General features: G+C 37.9%; 1 protein-coding gene across 8 annotated transcripts in view; it reads left to right on the forward strand.

Moving 5' to 3' along the window:
* The first annotated feature begins 2,332 nt into the window (after positions 1 to 2,332).
* rapgef6 (Rap guanine nucleotide exchange factor (GEF) 6) overlaps positions 2,333 to 23,302 on the forward strand; it is a 127,985-nt gene continuing 107,015 nt past the window's right edge. For 5 of the 8 annotated variants that reach the window (XM_026940958.3, XM_026940961.3, XM_026940960.3 and 2 more), the window contains exons 1-2: positions 2,337 to 3,056; positions 18,623 to 18,692. The gene's annotated coding sequence lies outside the window, so the exon portion shown is untranslated. Of the gene's footprint in view, positions 3,057 to 16,942; positions 17,751 to 18,622; positions 18,693 to 23,302 lie in introns of those variants that run through there. The other 3 variants (XM_053240174.1, XM_026940964.3, XM_026940959.3) reach the window with 3 other exon arrangements.

Below are 23,302 nucleotides of genomic sequence, written 5' to 3' on the forward strand. Positions count from 1 at the left end.
ATAAACCCACTAAGAAAAATGTTCAAAATCACATCATACAAAATACCTGTAGCCTCTAAAGTAAAGCAGGGGACAAATACCAGGGTCTCAGAAGTCACCACAGTCACAACAACGGGAAAGAGGAAGAAAGAAAAACAATTAATCCCCACAAGCAGCATGTGCATTAGTGGCTAGGACCATTACCCCTTGGGGAAGGGAAAACACACATACAACATTTAACACTTATTAACATAGACAAACCCTGTAAGAAACAGTTCATCATCAAGCTTTATATGCATAATCTATTTATCTTTGGCAGAAATAATTATAATTTCCAACATACCAAAATATATTTAACGGGAGCAACTCAGCCGCGTTACAAAGTCTGTGTATATGTATACGTGTATAAGAACATTTGAGTGAGTACATTTTATTTATGCAAGTCTGTATGTGTTACACACACTTGTTTTTCAATATGATAAATATTTTATATTAAAATATAATATTCAGTATAAATATCTTTACTGACCATTAGTCACATGTTCCACTATTTTTGATCACTTCAAAAATGAGTGGGTTCAAACAAAAGGCACCATGTTTTTCAGTTATTTAACACATCTAGATGTCAGTATCAGGAAATGAAAGCTGAAATTCTGATCTATCATCTCATTCATCTTTTATTCTTAAACTGAATTGTCAGTGTACAGCAAACACAAAAGAATTGGCTTTGCTGCTTCAATATTTTCGGAAAAACTGTACACTTTTATGTATGGAATATACTGCCGAGTTTAAATTGTTTATTTTTATTACGTTTACAGCATTTGGAAGACGCCCTTATCCAGAGACCCCTACAGAAGTGCTTTGGATTCTCTATTTTAAAAAATAAATAAATAAATAAAATCCTCATGGCAGTTCACTAGGTCAGGAACTAAGAGCACCCTGAAGGTTGTTTTTGTAAAAACCGGTCGTTTTATATTATTGACATTAATTTAAAAAATATGAAAAATAAAGAAAACGAGCCATCACAATTAAGACAAGATTAAGACAAGTAAACGTAGCCGTTCAATTAGACAAAAAAAAATGCCGCCGTGTAAATTAAATATTTTTATTGGCATAGTAGTGGGTCAAAATAATTTCCACTTATGTTTTCCAGGTTTCACCCTGATCGTTCATTGCGTGTTCCCAGCTGTCCGTGCAACTTGTAGACTCGGCGTAAATGTTTAGTTCGGTTTGGCGCGCGCAAACATTTACACACAACTTTACTAAAAGATTGATAAATGAGGCCCATTGTTTGGGACCCGTGTGACGAGTTTCAATGAGTCTCCAGAGTGATGAAAATAGTTGACGCTGTTAAAAGTCGACCCAGAAGGTTGCGCACGCGCGATAAAGTAGTCCAACTAGCGCCGTTGAAAAAGAGAGTTGCGACACTGTCATAGACTACTTTTGAAATCGGAGAATGCGGAACTGATGCGTGTTGTGGAGCAACCGATAGTTCCAAACACTGAATAGTTCCAGCACTGAATCCCATTCGTTTCAGTGTTTCCCCAAACACACTCGCTGGTAAGCTGACAATCACTGCATTTTTTGCCATTAACGCATTTTATCGCAGTAGCTGACCTCTTATGAATCTAGACAATTGTGGTATTTTATATAGCCAGCTTTAGTTAGCGTTTATCGTTAGATAACAACTAGTTAGATTCTTAGATTCTAATTGCAGTTAGCTAGCGTGAGCAACACTTCACTATCTACCATAACCAAAAGTCAGTTGGCCTACATTTATCTCAGTTTAATTGGCGTTCGTTAACATTCAAAGTTTGTCTTCGGTGATTAGATGTGTCGTTAAAGTTAACAACACTTAATACAAGACCGTACCGTATTAGTAAACCGAGCTAAAACTAATACAATTTAACAGTCCTTCAATAAATCCTAACTTCATGAAAGTTATAATGCATTCACATTTATGCTGCTGATCTTATCACCCGTCACTCATGCACTGTCTAACAAACGATGTGTGTAATAACTGAATTAACCAAGGAACAACCTTGCTAGATACAAGCTAGCCATGTTATCTAACGATATACGTTAACTAAAGCTGGCTACATACAATACCACTAGTGACTAGATTCATGAGAGGTCAGCTAATGCGTTAAACTGTCAAAAAATGCAGTGATTTCATCAACTTACCAGCCAATGTGTTTGAGAAACAGCGAAATGAATAAGCAGTCAGTGCTGGAACTATCGGTTACCCCACGACACGCGTCACTTCCGCATTCTCCGATTACAACGAGTCATGACATAAACAACACTTACAGCCGTCAGCGCAAGCCAGTCAACGTTGCGCTACTACTTCCGGCGGAAGTTGTACCGATAATCGTCTTGACAGCAGCGTCCCCAGGAAAAAGCTGTATCTGTTACGTCAGCTCTAAGGCTATTCAGATAAAGCTGCCTGGCAAACTCTCGTTAGCAGCCAGGAAGTTACCCTCTTTGAGTCGTTTGTCTTGATTCCGACCAGCAGAAGAGGCTACATAACTAGATGCATAAACATTAAAACACAGGTTTATGTTCAACAGCGTCAACTTTCAACACTGACAGTTTTACATGTGAGAAGTTGAACCTGCGAGAATCTCGCATCACCATTTCACGGCGGCAACTATTCTCGATACACCGGAACGTTGTTTCGAAGAACTACTGCTTTGAAAATTCGAGACTCGGAGAAACCTATCTGTCGGGTTTAGACTTGGCAAACAGGGACAAGCACATAATTTATTTTAAACGAGATAGTCATGGAGAATTTTCATGCCGAGCGCAACACTCACTTAGCTGTCTTCTTTATACCGAGTTTTTGTACACGATACTAAGTAGTAAAAATACTTGGGTATGGACCGAAAAATCAGAGTTTACTGTAATCGACAATGTGGTGTCTGGAAGTTCCCTGTTTCTAAAGCGTCAGGAGCCGGAGATTTTAGCTTTGTTTTAAATCTCGGAGCCCCATTTCCCTGCTGAATAACAATTTTCAATGGATTTTTTTACCACAGCAACCGTTTAAACGCCCGAACCCATTACGGCGCAGAGCAGAGGTACGTGCTCATCTCTCAGCAACTCCAAACCGACTGCCATCAAATGAATAACAAACGATGTTGACATATAAAAGTCCCTGACATTAACATTAATTAATGTATGATGAGATTAATTTAGATTTGTAGCAGTTGTGTTGTAAGCTGCAAACGTGTGATAGAACAGTAATATTGTTATAGCCATATAACGCCCAGGAACATATTGCATATTTAGTCATGATTTAAAGCGCCACAGAAAAGAGACCGTATTTGACAGGCTTTTGACGAAGAAATAAATTATGTTTTCCAAAACCATTCTTGACAATACCTTTATCATACATTTTTGCTTTTTGCATACACCTTTTGACTTGGGTCTCGCCTTTAGCTCTAACCGTCATCGCCTCCGCTGTTTGCTTCTTTGCTATTGCGGTGTCGCCATCAGACAGTCGCAGTTTCTTGGTCTTGCTCTAAGACCCTGAAATGTACGCGAGGCGAAGCAGTGAGTATGGAAAGCCAAAAGGGTCTTTTAAAAAGTCCTTCAAAAGATTCATGATGTTTAAAAATGAAATTTTTATATATATATATATATATATATATATATATATATATATAAAATAGTGTATTAATTTAACACTAAGATATACATTGCTCATAATTATATAGTAATTATTATTGTAGGCATTATTTATTAAATATCTTACACTGCTTACAATTTTTCAGTGTAATAAAGCTGCTGTCTGATAGTGGCTGGGGTTGAATATTTTTGACAAATTGTGTGGTATAGAAAGTTTAATGTGCACACATTTTTATTTATTTATTTGTTTGTTTAGATCCACTGGATCAAATATTAAACTATTATAGTTCATAGATGCAATCAGCATAGTATACTAATAGACCTTCCATAGTTTGAGCATATTAAATTTGAGAGTCGGACTTGCAACCTGAAGGTGAACCTGAAGGTTGTGGGTTCAAGTCTCAGGTCCGGCAGGGATTGTAGGTGGGGAGAGTGAATGACCAGCGCTCTCTTCCACCCTCAATATCACGATTGAGTGAGACCCTTGAGCAAGGCACCGAACCCCCAACTGCTCCCCGGGCGCCGCAGCAAAAAAGGCTGCCCACTGCTCCGGGTGTGTGTTCATGGTGTGTGTTTGTGTTCACTACTGTGTGTGTGCACTTGGATGGGTTAAATGCAGAGCACAAATTCCAAGTATGGGTCGCCATACTTGGCCACAAGTCACTTCACTTCACTTCATATAAGTAAACATTCTACAGTTCATAGATACAATCAGCATAATAAATAATATACTATTTATTTATTTAGTAATTAGTGTAATATAGTCACACTAAAGCCTCCTTTAGTGTGACTATATTACATTTGAGCCTGTGTTACTGTCAAATTTTTTGAGAAAACCCACCTTAAACTTTGCCTATATTGGTATATTCTAGACATCCATAACTGGTATTTGGATGGCTCTAATTATGAAATATTCTATAGTTCATAGATGCCATCAGCATAATATAGTAGAGGACCTCCCATAGTGTGATTATATTAAATTCGATCTGATTTAAAATCCATCTTAAACTTTGCATGTAGGGCTATATTAAAGACTTCACAAACTAATATTCTGGGGCATTTTACCGTCAACTTTTTTGAGAAAATCCACCTTAAATGTTGCCTATATATGGCTATATTAGAGCCATCGATAAATGATATGCCGGTGTGTACTTTTTTTAAAATTTTTTTTTTATTACAGTCAAAGTGATTAAACTATTAGGGTTTTATACATTCCTGTATTTCAAATACGTATATGCATAAATATAAAAAATACAACTAAAAAAGAACTTGACAAAATTTCAGAACTATAAAATAACCTCAGGCCAAACAGAACAGGGCACAGAAATGTCAGGGACCCCTTTAAGTATAAAATGAAAGCAAAGGAGCCCCTCATCACATATTTCATTTATGAACATACTTTTCAAATATTAGGCTCATTATTGTACAATTATTATTATTCTGGCTATTTATTGGAGCCATATAGCTTCATATTCCTAAACCTTCCAGGAGGAGCACATATAGCACCCTCCAAAAATATTTGAAAACAAGAGTTTTTGCTATACATTGAAGACATTCAGGTTTGAGATCAAAAGATGAATATGAGATGATAGATCAGAATTTCAGATTCAGCTTTTATTTCCAGATATTTACATCTTGATGTGTTAAACAACATAGAAAATGGCACCTTTTGTCTGAATCCACCCATTTTTTAAGAGATCAAAACTATTGGAACATGTGACTGACAGGTGTTTCTTGTTGCCCAGGTGTGCCCTGATAGATTGATTGTTTAAACAATTAATAGCTCTCAATGTCTACTCTTGGTTTGAGCCAGAGTTTTGCCTGTGAAGACTGCATTTGTTGTTAAAACGGATAAATCAATATGAAGACCAGAAAGGTATGGGAGAAGAGCAAGCCATTTTGAAGCAGAGAAAAGAGGGAAAATCGATCAGCACCATTGCAAAAGCAGTCCAATCTTATTGGGAGTAACTTCATCATGCTGCAAGACAATGAGCCAAAACACTCTGCCAACACAACAAAGGACTTCATCAGGGGAAAAAAGTGGACTGGCCAAGTCAATCACTGGACCTTAACCCAACTGATCATACATTTCACCTCCTAAAGAGGAGACTGAAGGAAGAAACCCCACAAAACAAGCAACAACTGAAAGAAGCTGCGATACCAGCCTGGAAAAGCATCACAAAAGAAGAATGCAGTTTGATGATATAAGTTGGTTGCCTGTTTGATGCTGTTATTGCAAGCAGTGGATATGCAACCAAATATTAAGGGTTATTTACTTTGAGATGATCTGTTCCAATAACTTTGGTCACCTAAAAATTGGGTGGTCTGCCACCAAAGATGCCATAAGTTATTTAACACATCTAGATGTAAAAATGAAGGCTGAAAATCTTATCTATCATCTCATATTTATCTTTTTGATCTCAGACTCAAATGTCTCCATTGTATAGCTTAAAAAAAAAAATTTGTGGTCCAATTTGTGAGCAAAATGTGTTTAAACATAAAGCCACCCCATATGGATGACCACACCCCAACTTTAGCAATCTGCCTCAGAATCTAGACCTGACTACACCATTACGATTTTGTTCAAATCTATCTCTTTTCTCATGTGTTATGACTGCTACGGTTTTGCTATGCAGTTGCGAGGGTATCTCGGGTATCTACCATTCAAGATTTGTGACAATTGCTCACCCTATCAAATGCCTGCTGAGATCTGATTGGCCAATACATTCCATATTAGAGAAGTAACCATATCATCATCAAATAGCCACTTTTCAGCTTGATTCGACTCATGGTTCTTGAGAAAATGTTATCTGAACTTAATTCCACCCCATTGATGACCACACCTCACACTGCCTACGTCCGCAGAACCTTGTGCTGAATTGGCTATTCAAGTTTAATCTGTGCAAGGAATCTTAAGTTACAGATGTGTGAGTGAAATACGTTCCACCCCATTAGGCCATATTTTTTACAAATTGCAGCATATATTTTTGAAAATTCTTGAGAAAGAAGCTCCACTGAGTGTTTTGACACTACTGACACTTTGTGAAGATAGGAAAAAATTCTAGGACTTGAAAGAATGTTTCACATATTATGCAAATTAATAAAAAAAATTCTGTGGGCGGAAGTAAATGTTCCAAATTGCCGATTGGTTCAGAATTAATCAATGAATTGCTTTGCAATGCACAATCAGTAGTATATAATAGATAACAGTAGTGTTGCACATTGCACAATTAATAATAATAATAATAATAATACAAAGAAGAAATATAAATTGGATAGCAATAGTGTTGTGCATTGCACTAATAATAATAAAATTAATAAGATGAAGATGAAAAATAACATAAATTGGTTAGCAATAGTGTTGCACATTGCATAGTTACTAATAGTAAAATTTAATATAAATCGAATAACAAAATTGTTGCGCAATGCGCAATCTCTAATTATGTAAATCGAATAACAGTAGTGTTCACTAATAATCACTAATGATAAAAACTTTATAAATCAGATAACAATAGCTGCCAATAGCTTAATGCTAACCATGTGAAATGCCTGCTGAAAGCTGACTGGCTGACGGTGGCCATGTTTTTAAAGTAATCCAGTTAAAATATTGGTACAGAGTAGCATAATGATGCAGTACACCAAATTTTGATTAGACTTTTGGTTCCTGAAAAATGGCTACTTGAGCTTATCTGCACCCTTTCGATACCCATACCCCAAACTTTATGGACTACCTCAAAATCTTGTACTGATCATTCACTGTAAAAAAAACTGCTGACAAGTAAGCTGAAGGTTAAGGGTCTTGCTGAAGAAGATCTATAACTCAAAACTTTAAACAGTGAGCCACCACAACTAGCTTGCCAGTTATTGATTTCTATAAAGGCGAAGTTAAAGATGGATTTTCTCCAAAATTTCACAGTAAAATGGGCTCAAATTTAGTAAGTCCACAGTCTGGGAGGTCCTTTACTATATTATCCTGATTATATCTATGAACTATGGAATATTTCAGAATTAGAGGCACCTGAATACCAGTTGTTGATGCATAGAATATAGCAATATCGAAGACCTTTAAGGTGAGTTTTCTTCAGAAATTGACAGTAGCATGGCCTCAACATCCCTTACTATATTGTGCTGACTGAACCCGAATATTAGTTATTGATGTTTATCATATAGCAATATAGCAAAGTTTAAGGTAGGACATTAAATTGGGCTCAAATTTAGTGTGGTCAAATTAAGGGAGGTCCTCTACTATATTATGCTGATTGCATCTATGAACTATGGAATATGTTATAATTAGACACACTCAAATGAGTAATCGATGTCCATAATATATCTGCAAAGGCTAAGTTTAAGCTGGCCTTTCTCCCAAAATGAATGAAAAGAATGGTAACACTATTGGAGATCCTCTACTATAATATTCTGATTGCATCTGTGAACTATGGAATATTTCATAATTAGAGCCACGCAAATACCAGTGATTTATGTCTATAATATAGCAATATAGCAAACATTTTGGTGGATTTTCTCCAAAAGCTGACAGTAAAACGGGCTCAAATGTAATATAGTCACACTATGAGAGGTCGTCTACTATTATGCTGATTGCATCTGTGAGCTATGGAATTATATTAAAATGACCTTAATATTGATGACAAAATGGTCTGAATTAAGTTTGGGAACTGGACTGGATATGCTATATCATACTGTTGTAAGTATACCTCTAATGTACAGGTTACACATTTCTCTCCAAAAGTATTGGAACAGCAAGGCGAATTGTATTGTTTTTGCTATACACTGAAAACATTTGAGTTTGACATCAAAAGGTGATTATGAGACGATAGATAAGAATTTTAGCTTTCATTTCCTGATATTTACATCTACATGTGTTAGATTTAGAAAATAGCACCTCTGGTGGCAGACCACCCAATTTTTAGGTGGTTCAAAGCTTTCAAATGCTTTAAATTTGAACATCCCTGTCCTGTAGGGGACATGCACAACGATATAAATTTTTCACTTGCATCATGGAAAAAAATGTTTCATTTATGAGACCAACTGTCATAGTAAAAGCAACAAATAAATGCATTAGTAGCCCAAGTCTGTGTTGCAGTTTGGTCTGGAGGTTGGCAAAGAACTTGTGAGCTGTACATAATCAGGTAGAGAAGGCAAAAGGCTAGCTTTTGCTTTTTCAAGTAGTATAAGTTGTTTTAATTATAGACTGTGTCATACATGGTCAATATGCCTTTGGATTTAAAAAAAAAAAAAATTTAACATGTAATAAATTAGAAAGTTTGAGTTCTTTCAGACATATACTTATTTGCTAAAAAAAAAAAAAAGCTATAACATGAGTAATAGATATGAAAATTGGAAAGATCTGATGGGCTATAGTCTGGAGATTTAGAGGGTAAATTTTGCTCCAAAGCACAAAAGAATATATTTTTTACAATATGCATCAGGCCATAAATTGGCAAATATGTAACTGCGCACCTTCTATTTTAGAAACTAGACATCTTATACTAGACAACAATCTCTGAAAATTTCATGCATCTAGCTTGAATAGGTCAAAAGTAATGATTTTTCTGTAGCACTCATTTTTACAGTAAAATTAGGGCCACGCCCCATTTTTACAGCCTCTATATCTCAAAAACTAATGCAGATACAAGTCTGAATTATTGCCCACAGTTTATTGTGAATAATGATATTATTTTCAGAAAGTATGAAGAAAATCTGAGATGGTCAGTCAGGGAAAAAGTTTTTAAAATCTGGTGATTTGAGGTGGATTTACCCCTAATTCATATTGCTTTAACAAATCTATGGAGCTCTACATCAGTTGTGTTCTTACTGAGGAGTTGCCTATAATGGACATTAAACTATCTAACTTCAGCTTACCAAAGAGTTTATAGCATCTGTTTGGGTAGCTACTTGGATTTCAGTGTAACAAAAGGGGCTGAACAGTGGTAGGTGAGCTAGTTTTGTCCTCACCCTTGTAAGTACTACTAAGATGGCTAGTAAGGCACTAACACAAAGGTAGACAATCATGTAACATTGGTAGCTAATGTGATGGTAGCATGTGTTGTTGCTAACATCAGTTATTTGGCTCAGTGTAATTTTGAAAGCCCCACAGTTGCTCTCTGGTTGCCTCTTGTTGCTCTTCTCGCTGGTGCAGTTCTTCTTCTGAATATTCTGGCTCGAGCATGTATAGTTGGAGGTCACTGTGCAACAGTAACTTCCTTATCCGTTGAGTCATTTCTGCCACTTGAGTAATCCATTCACAACATCACAATAATTGACTTGCAAAGCAAAGTGATTTTTTTATTAGCAGGTGCCAACTAGCCATCTTGCTTTCCTGAGATTGCCATTATCTAGTGAGCACCACCCACCCACTTCCCCCTTCTCTCCTCATTCCCCTCCCATCATCCCCATTTTCCCTCCCACCATCCTCCCACATATCCACCATAACCGTTGTAGTTTTTAAAATTTTGCATCAACCACTGAGATACATAATCAGGAGGTGGTTTGCCAAGTATTCAAACCGGAATAATCTTGCTATAGAGCCAAATGCATTATTACTGTAAGGTGCAAGTAGGCATGTTTACAAGAGATGGACTACTTGGCATGGCATGTTTACAAGTATCGATTGTTAAATAATAAATTTTGGCTGGAGTGTCTCTTTAAGAATGCTGAGAAGTAGTGTACAAAGGGCCAGTTCAGTATTATTTTTTGAAAGTTTACGCAGGCCAAATGAATAGAGGCAGTGGACCGTGTTTGGCCCGTGGGCACTGAGTCTGACACACGTGACCTAGATAGAACTAATCTTTTGGAATGATATGAAACTGCTGTAAAATCCCTTCAGAATTCTTAACATTCGAATTCTTCCTTACATTTTAGGACCAGATAGAGCAACTGATTAGGATTAATAAATTTTGCTAAGAACTGTGAACTATGTGTGTGTGGCTAGCTGATTTTCCTTCCACTTGCAGATAATGGCCCCAGTGGTGCTTATAGGAATATTTAGGAGTTGAGAAATCTTTCGGTAACTAGTACCATTGCTATGCTGCTCAACGATCTTGCTGTGAATGTCTTGGGAGAGCTCTTTGTCTCTACCCATCATGAGATGTTGCTTGTGTGACAGCATGGTGGCAAATGATTTGTTTACTTGCATTCAGAGGTGGGTACCCTATTTTCAAAGAGTGGCAGTATTAAGTACTAACCTATTAACATGGACTAACCCAGCTGATTCTAATTAGCACAGGTAGGAGAGCTAATTAGTGGGATCAGCTGGTTTAGTGGTTTTTCTTACTGGGTTCAATACTTTTTTTGTGTGTCATTCCACTTTACTGCAAATAACTTTTTTTATGGATTGGAATATTACAATTTCTTTAGCTGTGTAGTTTTACTGAGTTAATAACAATGTTTGATCTACATTTCATGTGAATAGCTGCACTGAAAATATGATTGATTTAAAAAACTGCTGACAGTTGAATTCTTATTTCCCGCACTGTAAAAGATACAGGACGCATAAGATGCATTTTCTTCTGGTAGAGGGGACTGTGGTCAATATGGACATGACAGCAACCTGCAGCTTGGGGTGGGGTTACACCTGTTTATAGAGTAACATGTGTTACTCCACCTTAAGTTAATAATTGGTTGAAGCACACAGCCTGGGAAAGGCTGGGTGATGTCATTTTCAGGCAGTGATATCTGATGATCACTGGACAACAATATATTACAAAAGTATTGCTTACCCAGATGTTTCTGGTGATCTTGACAGAGCTCTTCAAATTGAACGTAAATATAAATTCAGATTGTTTGTATCATGTAGGATTTTGTAGAACCATAGAATTTACTTGAACGTGTTTAATCACATGATAGTGCTAACATATTGCACTAGTTCCACTGACCTAAAAATGTTTTGTTGCTGATTTTTTGCTGTTATTCAGCCAGCAATGATGGATTCCAGTTGCCCTGCTGCCATTTTCCATTGTCACAATGTCTTGGTGAAACCTTTCACTGTGTTCTTCACTGATTGCCCCAACAAAAACAAAAAAAAAAAAGTTTTTTTTTTTTTTTTTTTTTTTTTTTTATTAATTTTTTTTTTTTATTGAAGTATTTATTTTTTTTGTTTAAGTATAATTGTTTCAGTTAAAGTTGCCAAACTGGAAAACTTTGGCAAAAAAAACATAACATAACACTGCTCTCTCTCAAACTTGCCCATCAAGTCCTAATTCTTCTCACTTCAAAAAAGATGTAACAAAGTTCTACAAACTGCCTGTAGTTAATGACCTGTTAGATTTGTGGACCAACAAATATTCCTTCCTTTCTCTTGGCATGAATTATTTGGGGTTATTTTAAGTATTGAAATCCTTCACCTTCTTCTTTGTATTCACAAAAAGTTTCAGGTTTTATATGAAGAGGAGGCAAAAAAATATCTTTGTAGTGTTGTATTTTATGCACAACACTTTTCTGTCATGGAACCTTTAGCATAGTTGTCCAACTAAAACAACAGTACTTGGTGTATCCAAGCTGTATTATGTTGGTGTACTACAGTCCCCTCAGAAAGCACTGGAACAGCAAGGCTAATTCTTTTGGTTTTGCTATACACTGAAGATATTTGTGTTTGAGATCTACATCTAGATGTGTTAAACAACATGGCACCTTTTGTTTGAACCCACCCATTTTTCAAGTGATCAAAAATATTGGAATGTGTTACTGGCAGGTGTTTTTTTTTTTTTTGCCCAGGTATGTCCTGTATGACTGATGGTTTAGATAGTCATTAGCTCTGAATGTTTACTACACTGTGTTCCAAACTATTATGCATTGCTGTTTTTGTTAATTTTTTCCTAAAAAGTCTATATATTTGGCAGTCAATAGGATTTGTCATTCCTCAACAATTATATTGTAATCTGGATTTTATTAAACAAAATTACCAATGATGACAATGGCATCTTTTTGCAAAATAACTTAAAATGCAGTGTTCCAAATTATTATGCAAAACAGCATTTCAAAACACTTAGTTTCTAAAAGATTGAAAAAAAAATCTTTTGTATTTTTTTTGCATTAGGAGGTTGTTTTTCTCAAATCAAAGCTATTTCAATCAAAAAACATCTTTACAGATCAAGTTACATATTATCATAGGAGCCCTTCTTTGATATCACCTTAACAACTCTCTCATCCATTGAAGTTGTAAGTCTGTGTATAGTTTCTGCCTGTATTTCATTTGAGGATGCCAGAATTGCCTCCCAGAGCTGCTGTTTAGAGGTAAACTGCCATCTACCCTCATAGAGCTTCATTTTAAGGATGCTCCACAGGTTCTCAATAGGGTTGAGGTCAGGGGATGATGGTGGCCAACCTATGATTTTTTTTCTCCCTTTATGCCCATAGCAGCCAAGGCGTCACTGTTTTTTTTTGCAGCATGGGATGGTGCATTGTCTTGCATGAAAATGATTTTACTCCGGAAGGCATGGTTCTTCTTTTTATACCATGGCAGGAAATGGGCAGTTAGGAACTCCACATATTTTGCTGATGTCATTTTGACACCTTCAGGCACCTTAAAGGGGCCTACCAACTCACTTCCTATGATTCCAGCCCAAAACATCACTCCACCACCTCTTTGCTGACGTTGCAGCCTTGTTGGGACATGGTGGCCATCCACCAACCATCCAGAACTCCATCCATCTGGACCATCCAGTGTAGCACGGCATTCATCAGTGAATAGAACAGTTTGAAAAATAGTCTTCATATATTTCTGAGCCCACTGCAATTGTTTCTTCTTTTGGGCATTGGTTAAGGGTGGCCGAAATACAGCTTTACGCACAGCAGCAATCCTCTGGAGGATCCTGCATCGAGAAGTTCTTGGGACTCCAGAGGCACCAGCAGCGTCAAATACCTGTTTGCTACTCATCAGTGGATTTTTCACAGCTGCTCTCTTAATACGATGAATTTGCCTTACAGAAACTTTCCTTAATATGCCTTTATCTGAACGAACCCGTCTGCATTCTTAATCAAACACAAATCTTTTCACAGTACGATGATCTCTCTTAATTTTTCGTGAAATATCCAGTACCTTTTGCAAGATACTGCACTATTTCACGCTTTTCATCTGCAGGAAGATCTTTCTTTTTCCCCATATTGCAATAAACCTTGCTTCATAATGTGGACCAACCTCCTTAAGTAGTTTCAGCAGTTGGCTCACCTGGCAAACTAATTACCAAACCTGTCTGAGATTGATGTCAGTGATGTAAACTGACAGGAGAAGCAGCGCAATTGAAAATTTTAATTGAAAAAATAAAAATCAAATGTTTGTTTAATTGAAATTGTATTTGCATAATCATTTGGAACACAGTGTATTGGTTTGAGCCCTGGGTTTCACCTGTGAAGACTGCATTTGTTGTTAAAAAGGATAAATTATCATGAAGACCAGAGAGCTGTCTATGTGAGAACAACAAGCCATTCTGAAGCTGAGAAAAGAGGGAAAATTGATCAGAGCCATTGCACAAGCATTGGGCATAGCCAGTAGAACAATTTGGGATGTCCTGGGAGGGAAAAAAAAAATAAAAATAGTGGTGTACCAGCAACCAGACATTGAACAGTTCTGCCAAGTTATATGTTATATAAGAAATTGAAAGATTAAAAAACAAATAAATGTCAATGGGTATTTAATTTGAATTTGAAGTTCACAGAGGTGTGAAACAAGGCTGCCCATTAAGTGCAGGTCTCTGTGTTTTATGTAGTAGAGCACTGATTACAAAGTTAAAAAGATTTGAAAATACAAGCATTACTGCGACAAATGAAACAAAGACATCTGCTTACGTGGATGACATAATTGTCTTTATAAAAAAAAAAACAACTAAAAGGAACTCTGTGTAATAAATGAACACTTTAAAATTGTTGCTAGAAAATCTCAGGGGCCAAATTAAATCCAAATAAAACAGAAACTGTGTGGATGGGCTGTAGCACAGCTCTACTGTTAAATATATGTTTGTTTTTCATTCCATAAGTCGACTGAACAAAATGTGCATGCACTTCATTTGGGGAACATGCGCAGCATTTTGTAAGAATGTGACACAAGCTATGAATAGAATCGCAGACTGGATAGGTGATATGAAAATATGGTGTAAGAAAAGAGGAAGAGCGAGACAAGTTTCATTTTTTTTAATGGAATATGGTGACTTTAAAGCTTAAAAATGAATTGGTTAAACCTGTAAAATAAAACCATTTATTAAAAAAATAAATGAAAAAGAGTATGGCAGGATCTTCCAGCATAAACCCTTTACACTAACTGAGAGTGTTGAGTGTATAAAAAAAAAACAAAAAAAAAAACATACAGACAAAAGAAATACACTATACTGCCAAAAGTATTGGGACACCCCTCCAAATTATTGAATTCAGGTGTGTAAAATCAAGCACCTAGGCATGCAGAATGCTTCTACAAACATTTGTGAAAGAATGGGTCGCTCTCAGGAGCTCAGTGAATTCAAGCGTGGTACCGTGATAGGTTGCCACCTGTTCAAAAAGTCCATTCTTGAAATTTCCTCACTATTAACTATTCCACGGTCAACTGTTAGTGGTATTATAACAAAGTGGAAGCAATTGGGAACAACAGCAACTTAGCCATGAAGTGGTAGGCCACGTAAAATCACAGAGAGGGGTCAGCGCATGCTGAGGCGCACAGAGCGCAGAAGTCACCAACTTCCTGCAGAGTCAATAGCTACAGACCTCCAAACTTCGTGTGGCCTTCAGATTAGCTCAAGAACAGTGTGTAGAGAGCTTCATGGAATGGGTTTCCATGGCCGAGCAGCTGCATCCAAGCCTTACGTCACCAAGGGCAATGCAAAGCGTCGGATGCGGTGGTGTAAAGCACGCCGCCACTGGACTCTAGAGCAGTGGAGACGTGTTCTCTGGAGTGTCGAATCATGCTTCTCTGTCTGGCAATCCAATGGATGAGTCTGGGTTTGGCGGTTGCCAGGAGAACGGTACTTGCCTGACTGCATTGTGCCAAGTGTAAAGTTTGGTGGAGGGGGGATTATGGTGTGGGGTTGTTTTTCAGGGGTTGGGCTTGGCCCCTTAGTTCCAGTGAAAGGAACTCTTAATGCTTCAGCATACCAAGACATTTTGGACAATTTCATGCTCCCAACTTTGTGGGAACAGTTTGGGGATTGCCCCATCCTGTTCCAAAATGACTACGCATCAGTGCACAAAGCAAGGTCCATAAAGACATGGATGAGCGAGTTTGGTGTGGAGGAAATTGACTGGCCTGCACAGAGTCCTGACCTCAACCCAATAGAACACCTTTGGGATGATTTAGAGCAGAGACTGCGAGCCTGGCCTTCACGTCCAACATCAGTGTCTGACCTCACAAATGCGCTTCTAGAAGAATGGTCAGAAATTCCCATAAACTCACTCCTAACCCATGTGGAAAGCCTTCCCAGAAGAGTTGAAGCTGTTATAGCTGCAAAGGGCAGGCCAACTCCATATTAAACCCTACGGATTAAGAATAGGATGTCATTAAAGCTCATGTGCATGTAAAGGCAGAAGTCCCAAAACTTTTGGCAATATAGTGTATCTGAAAATATCAGAGATGTAATGTGTTGGTAAGTGTAGGTAGACTAGCAGTGCAATGTATAGTGAAATGGAGTTGCTATGTCACCACCAAAACATGTCCTATAAATAACTGTCGTGAAGATGAAACCATTGAACACATTTTAATATACTGTCCATGCTCAGCAGAGAAAAAATGGTAAACATTCTTGTCACAAAGAAATACAGAGATGAGCCACAAAAATTCTGGAACCAAGATTAACCTCTACCGATGTGGAGAAAAGGCCAAAATGTGGAAAAAAGAAAGGATCTGCTCCTGATCCAAAACAAATGAGCTGATTGGTCAAGCATGGTGGAGGTAGTGTCATAGCAGAATGAATTCAGAACTCTATAGAAACATTCTGTATGTCAAGCTACACAGAAATGCATCCAATCTAGATTTAAATATCATGTAACAAAAACTGAAACTGTCATTTCAGGTTTGAGAATATGTCAATGGTAACCCTGTCAAATGCCTGCTGAAAGTTGATTGGCTGATGGTAGCCATGTTTTTTAAGTAATCAGGTCATTATCAAAAATCCACTTACGGGTTATCACATTGATGCAAACTTTGCTTTTAACCTAAGAATCTTGTTCTGTATGTGTTCTGTAATCTTATCTCTAATAAGATTTCTGTTTAAATATAATGTACAATAAGTATAATGTAAATTGAAATTGTGTGTTTTTGTGCTATTTTTTTTACCACCCATGATTGTTAAAATCAATTCTTGTTATGATTATCATCATTATTATTATTTCAATGTGTGAACACTGTCAAAATAAAAAATTATGGCCTTCAACCTTGTTGAAGTCTGTGTCAAACTCCACTTAGTTGTTTCATGCTGACGTGAAACAAGGCTAAACTGGAAGTGAGAACAACTCCTGGTGTGTGTCTGTTGTGAGATTTTTGGAGAATATGTTAGTCACCAGCTTGTTTTTGGTTTTGGGAGGGGGCTTTGGCATGAGGAACTTTCAGCACAACAGTTACTTTACTGAATGCTTCATGCATGCTTGTAACAGCTGAACCGAAGAGCACAGGCTGGCAGAAAATGAGGAAATGAGCGAGCATGCTTTGCTTCTCCGCAGCAGGATACACAGATATGTCCTAGTACAGTATCTGGGTATTGTGTATCCTGGATAGGGGAAAACTGGGAAGTGAACATAACACAAGACTGTCTTTTGAAGGACTTTTGCACATGTGGAGTTCTCAAGTTTTACATTGTTTTCAGTGTTGGTGTTTTCAGGATTGGTAGTGTTTTTTTGAACTCAGACCTTTTATATAAGTTTTGAGATGTGCCTGATGCTTTCAAAATGTCTTGCCCTCTTTTCTTTTTGTGTGGCCAGTGTCACGTATTATGAAGGCACAAGTATTTTCGATGTTTCTGAATTCCCCACAGCCGGTTGGGTGACATTGTTTTTGCTTGCTAACGAAAAGGAGAAAGAGAGCAGTGAATGAGCAAAGCCATTGCTACCAAGGACTTCATGCTTAGCAAAAAAATTATTTAATTAGGAAATTTTTATTTAACCTTTATTCTGTTTTACTTTGAGTACACTTGTTGCCAGAAGTCAATCACAGAGTGAGTAATTCGTGCATTTATTGCTACTTTTATTTGTTCATGATGTTGTGTTTCAATACCTGAAACCACAGCTGCTTTCCTGTACTTGTGTTTGCTCATCCCATTTTGAATCTGCTTCTTGGGCTTAAATTTGTGCTGTTCACACATTACTTGGATACATACTTTTTGAGTGTTAGTGTGCTGTTGATAGGGGTGTTGTCTATGGCATGCTCCTAGGAATTGCCTGGGGAAATGTATGGTATTTTATTCTATCTTACCTTTTTAGAGTTGTTATGTAAGTGTCTTTTATTGTAGTGGTCTTGTTATAATGTGTTATGCCAAAGACAAATTTCCGTTTGTGGACAATAAAGGAAATAAGTAAGTAAGTAAATAACTGCCATATGATTGCTTTATCCTTCATTTAAGCTCAGAAATAAAGGGATGTGCCATACACATCCCACAAGCCACACATAGATGCCTTGTTCACTTTTAGTCAGAGTGTCATCTATTGCTGCAGCACAACTGGTTATGTTCTCAAAAATAGCATGCTGCCTCAGCTTAGCATACAACAGCATGTCACTGGTGCTTTATGATTTTTGAATGCCAGTATCAGCAGAAGTTTTGTGAACACATAGAACTAAGGGCTGTAAACTAATGTGAGTCTTTTTGAGGCTCAGCTTTTTCACCTCCCCTACTGCAATGTAGTCAGTTCTAGGCTGAATTAGGCTGCTTTAGTTATGCCTTCATTTTTCTGGAAAGAGCTCTCATTTACATAGAGCAACATCAGTATAGCAAATATTTTAATAATGATTGTATGTGTTGTGCAGCCCTAATGTTCAAGAAGATATATTTGGCTCAATAGCTGTTCTCTTATTTTCCATTTCTTTCTACAGCTTTGGCAAGTATCTGGGTGAAGTAACAGGCTGTGAATGTATCAATTTGGAATGATCAGAAATAATTGTGGTGAGTAGATTCTTCTGTCTGTAATAGCTCATTTCTAGCTAATGTACAGTCAGGTCCATAAATATTGGGACATCGACACAATTCTAACATTTTTGGCTCTATACACCACCACAATGGATTTCAAATGAAACGAACAAGATGTGCTTTAACTGCAGACTGTCAGCTTTAATTTGAGGGTATTTACATCCAAATCAGGAATTACAACAGTTTGCATATGTGCCTCCCACTTGTTAAGGGACCAAAGGTAATGGGACAGAATAATAACCATAAATCAAACTTTCACTTTTTAATACTTGGTTGCAAATCCTTTGCAGTCAATTACAGCCCGAAGTCTGGAACGCATAGACATCACCAGACGCTGGGTTTCATCCCTGGTGATGCTCTGCCAGGCCTCTACTGTAACTGTCTTCAGTTCCTGCTTGTTCTTGGGGCATTTTCCCTTCAGTTTTGTCTTCAGCAAGTGAAATGCATGCTCAATCAGATTCAGGTCAGGTGATTGACTTGGCCATTGCATAACAGTCCACTTCTTTCCCTTCAAAAACTCTTTGGTTGCTTTTGCAGTATGCTTTGGGTCATTGTCCATCTGCACTGTGAAGCGCCGTCCAATGAGTTCTGAAGCATTTGGCTGAATATGAGCAGATAATATTGCCCGAAACACTTCAGAATTCATCCTGCTGCTTTTGTCAGCAGTCACATCATCAATAAATACAAAAGAACCAGTTCCATTGGCAGCCATACATGCCCACGCGATGACACTACCACCACCATGCTTCACTGATGAGGTGGTATGCTTAGGATCATGAGCAGTTCCGTTCCTTCTCCATACTCTTCTCTTCCCATCACTCTGGTACAAGTTGATCTTGCTCTCATCTGTCCATAGGATGTTGTTCCAGAACTGTGAAGGCTTTTTTAGATGTCGTTTGGCAAACTCTAATCTGGCCTTCCTGTTTTTGAGGCTCACCAATGGTTTACATCTTGTGGTGAACCCTCTGTATTCACTCTGGTAAAGTCTTCTCTTGATTGTTGACTTTGACAAACAAACACCTACCTCCTGGAGAGTGTTCTTGATCTGGCCAACTGTTGTGAAGGGTGTTTTCTTCACCAGGGAAAGAATTCTTCGTCATCCACCACATTTGTTTTCCGTGGTCTTCTGGGTCTTTTGGTGTTGCTGAGCTCACCGGTGCATTCCTTCTTTTTAAGAATGTTCCAAACAGTTGTTTTGGCCACGCCTAATGTTTTTGCTATCTCTCTGATGGGTTTGTTTTGTTTTTTCAGCCTAATGATGGCTTGCTTCACTGATAGTGACAGCCCTTTGGATCTCATCTTGAGAGTTGACAGCAACAGATTCCAAATGCAAATAGCACACTTGAAATGAACTCTGGACCTTTTATCTGCTCATTGTAATTGGGATAATGAGGGAATAACACACAACTGGCCATGGAACAGCTGAGAAGCCAATTGTCCCATCACTTTTGGTCCCTTAACAAGCGGGAGGCACATATGCAAACTGTTGTAATTCCTACACCGTTCACCTGATTTGGATGTAAATACCCTCAAATTAAAGCTGACAGTCTGCAGTTAAAGCACATCTTGTTCGTTTCATTTGAAATCCATTGTGGTGGTGTATAGAGCCAAAAATGTTAGAATTGTGTCGATGTCCCAATATTTATGGACCTGACTGTATTTTGTTATTGCTAGCACTCAAAGTTTTCATGTACTGTTCAGTTCATAATAGCTGGCTAATTCATTCAACTGAGAATAGTTATAATAGAAGTTTATAATAGATATAATAGATAGTATATAATAGAAGTTATAGTACTATAAGTTAAACCACATGCAATCTAATGAATGTTAGGAATAATACAAGGTCAAAAATTCACGCCTTTTTAAAATTATAAACAAATTAATCGGTAACACACTTTTTAACATTTCAGATTCTTTTCCTTTTTTTGGTGTTTCTTTACTTGCAGATAAACCGTTTTCTACCAGTGTGTGTGCTCTCGGTCTTGGTCTTTAAACTAAATGCACTTTTTATTTTGCTCTCTAATTAACAAATAAATGAAACCATGGGAACTACTGCTTGTTGTCAATTGCAGTATGAAACTTATTTGGATCCCTCTCACTTTTCAAATGTAGTCTAGCGAAGGAGGAGATGTGTTGTAGCTATGTTCTGATAAGGGTTAAAGTTTTTAACACTTAACAGAATGTGGCAATGATTGTAAGCCAAACTGCCAGTTTTCTCTGTTTAATCATGAATTCACACTACTCTGTTCTGTTATTTGCTGTATTATGTCCATTCAGTCATTTTTGATCATTGCTTAATTTTTTGTTTGTCCTGTCTTCTAAATACACATTTTGGTTTCGCCATTACATAATAAAAAGACACTTGAGAAGTGTCTTTATATTTAATTGAAAGTGTGATTATATTTACCATTAGTCACCATAAATGGCAGTACAGAAATGGAGGAAGGTTGCATCTTTAAAAAAAAAAAAAAAAAAGACCAATAATGACTAGCATTACAAATGTCATTACAAATGTGAAAATGAAAGAGAAGTGCTTTGATGGGCCTTACAGATTAGCTTTCTCAGTGCAGCAAGCAAACAGGGTTTTGTAAGTTTAGTGTTGGTTGTTATCTTTTTCCTCTCACCCTTACCCGTAGTATCCACTATATAAACCAGTGCTAATGTAAATGATGATTGATGATTAACTAATCTTGTGCATTTCATTAGTAACACCTGGCTGCTAATTACTCTCTTAATGATTGTGGATGTAGGAAGGGTATACATACACTATATTGCCAAAAGTTTTGGGACAACCCTCCAAGTCATTGAATTCAGGTGTTCCAATCACTTCCATGCTCACAGGTGTATAAAATCAAGCACCTAGGCATGCAGACTGCTTCTACAAACATTTGTGAAAGAATGTGTCGCTCTCAGGAGTTCAGTGAATTCAAGCGTGGTACCGTGATAGGTTGCCACCTGTGCAATAAGTCCATTCTTGAAATTTCCTCACTACTAAATATTCCACAGTCAACTGTTAGTGGTATTATAACAAAGTGGAAGCAATTGGGAACAACAGCAACTCAGCCACGAAGTGGTAGGCCACGTAAAATCACAGAGAGGGGTCAGCGCATACTGAGGCGCACAGTGCGCAGAAGTCGCCAACTTCCTGCAGAGTCAATAGCTACAGACCTCCAAACTTCGTGTGGCCTTCAGATTATCTCAAGAACAGTGTGTAGAGAGCTTCATGGAATGGGTTTCCATGACCGAGCAGCTGCATCCAAGCCTTACGTCACCAAGGGCAATGCAAAGCGTCGGATGCAGTGGTGTAAAGCACGCCGCCACTGGACTCTAGAGCAGTGGAGACGTGTTCTCTGGAGTGTCGAATCACGCTTCTCTGTCTGGCAATCTGATGGACGAGTCTGGGTTTGGCGGTTGCCAGGAGAACGGTACTTGCCTGACTGCATTGTGCCACGTGTAAAGTTTGGTGGAGGGGGGATTATGGTGTGGGGTTGTTTTTCAGGGGTTGGGCTTGGCCCCTTAGTTCCAGTGAAAGGAACTCTTAATGCTTCAGCATACCAAGACATTTTGGACAATTTCATGCTCCCAACTTTGTGGGAACAGTTTGGGGATTGCCCCTTCCTGTTCCAAAATGACTGCGCATCAGTGCACAAAGCAAGGTCCATAAAGACATGGATGAACGAGTTTGGTGTGGAGGAACTTGACTGGCCTGCACAGAGTCCTGACCTCAACCCAATAGAACACCTTTGGGATGATTTAGAGCGGAGACTGCGAGCCAGGCCTTCTCGTCCAACATCAGTGCCTGACCTCACAAATGAGCTTCTAGAAGAATGGTCAGAAATTCCCATAAACACACTCCTAAACCTTGTGGAAAGCCTTCCCAGAAGAGTTGAAGCTGTTATAGCTGCAAAGGGTCGGCCAACTCCATATTAAACCCTACAGATTAAGAATAGGATGTCATTAAAGTTCATGTGCATGTAAAGGCAGATGTCCCAAAACTTTTGGCAATATAGTGTATTTTTTCCCCTACCTTTTTGGAAAAAATGACTACTTATTGAAATCTATTATGTTGTCCCCTGAGGTTATTTGTTTGTTTATAGTTTGTTTAAAGTTGCTGAGGACCGATTGTTATTTAGGCCCTGATAAATATTAAAATCTAAGTATAAATCATATAAATTAAATATAACTATGTAATAATAATAATTATATAATAATTATCGGATTAGTCGCATGTTGCCTGTGGCTCCCTGGTGGTCTTGCCTCGAAGGATCCTGTGCTCTCACCACGGTGGCCTGGGTTTGATTCCTGGGCAGGGAACCAACCCAGCCACTGAGAGCCCAGATAAAATGGGAGGGTTGTGTCAGGAAGGGCATACTTCGTAAAACCTGTGCCAAATCAAACATTCGGATCAGCGATCCACTGTGGTGACCCCTAACGGGAGTAACTGATGGAACGAAGATTGTCCAGAAACCCTCAAAGGTACAGCATTTACCATAAAACTGTGCTGAAAATTGTAACTCATGGCAACCTCAAGCCCAATTAATACAAAACAAAGATATTCCAGGAACTCACACAGGTCCAGCATTTAC

This window comes from Pangasianodon hypophthalmus, chromosome 15 (genome assembly GCF_027358585.1).
Source record: "Pangasianodon hypophthalmus isolate fPanHyp1 chromosome 15, fPanHyp1.pri, whole genome shotgun sequence".
In the NCBI taxonomy this organism is placed as follows: domain Eukaryota; kingdom Metazoa; phylum Chordata; class Actinopteri; order Siluriformes; family Pangasiidae; genus Pangasianodon; species Pangasianodon hypophthalmus.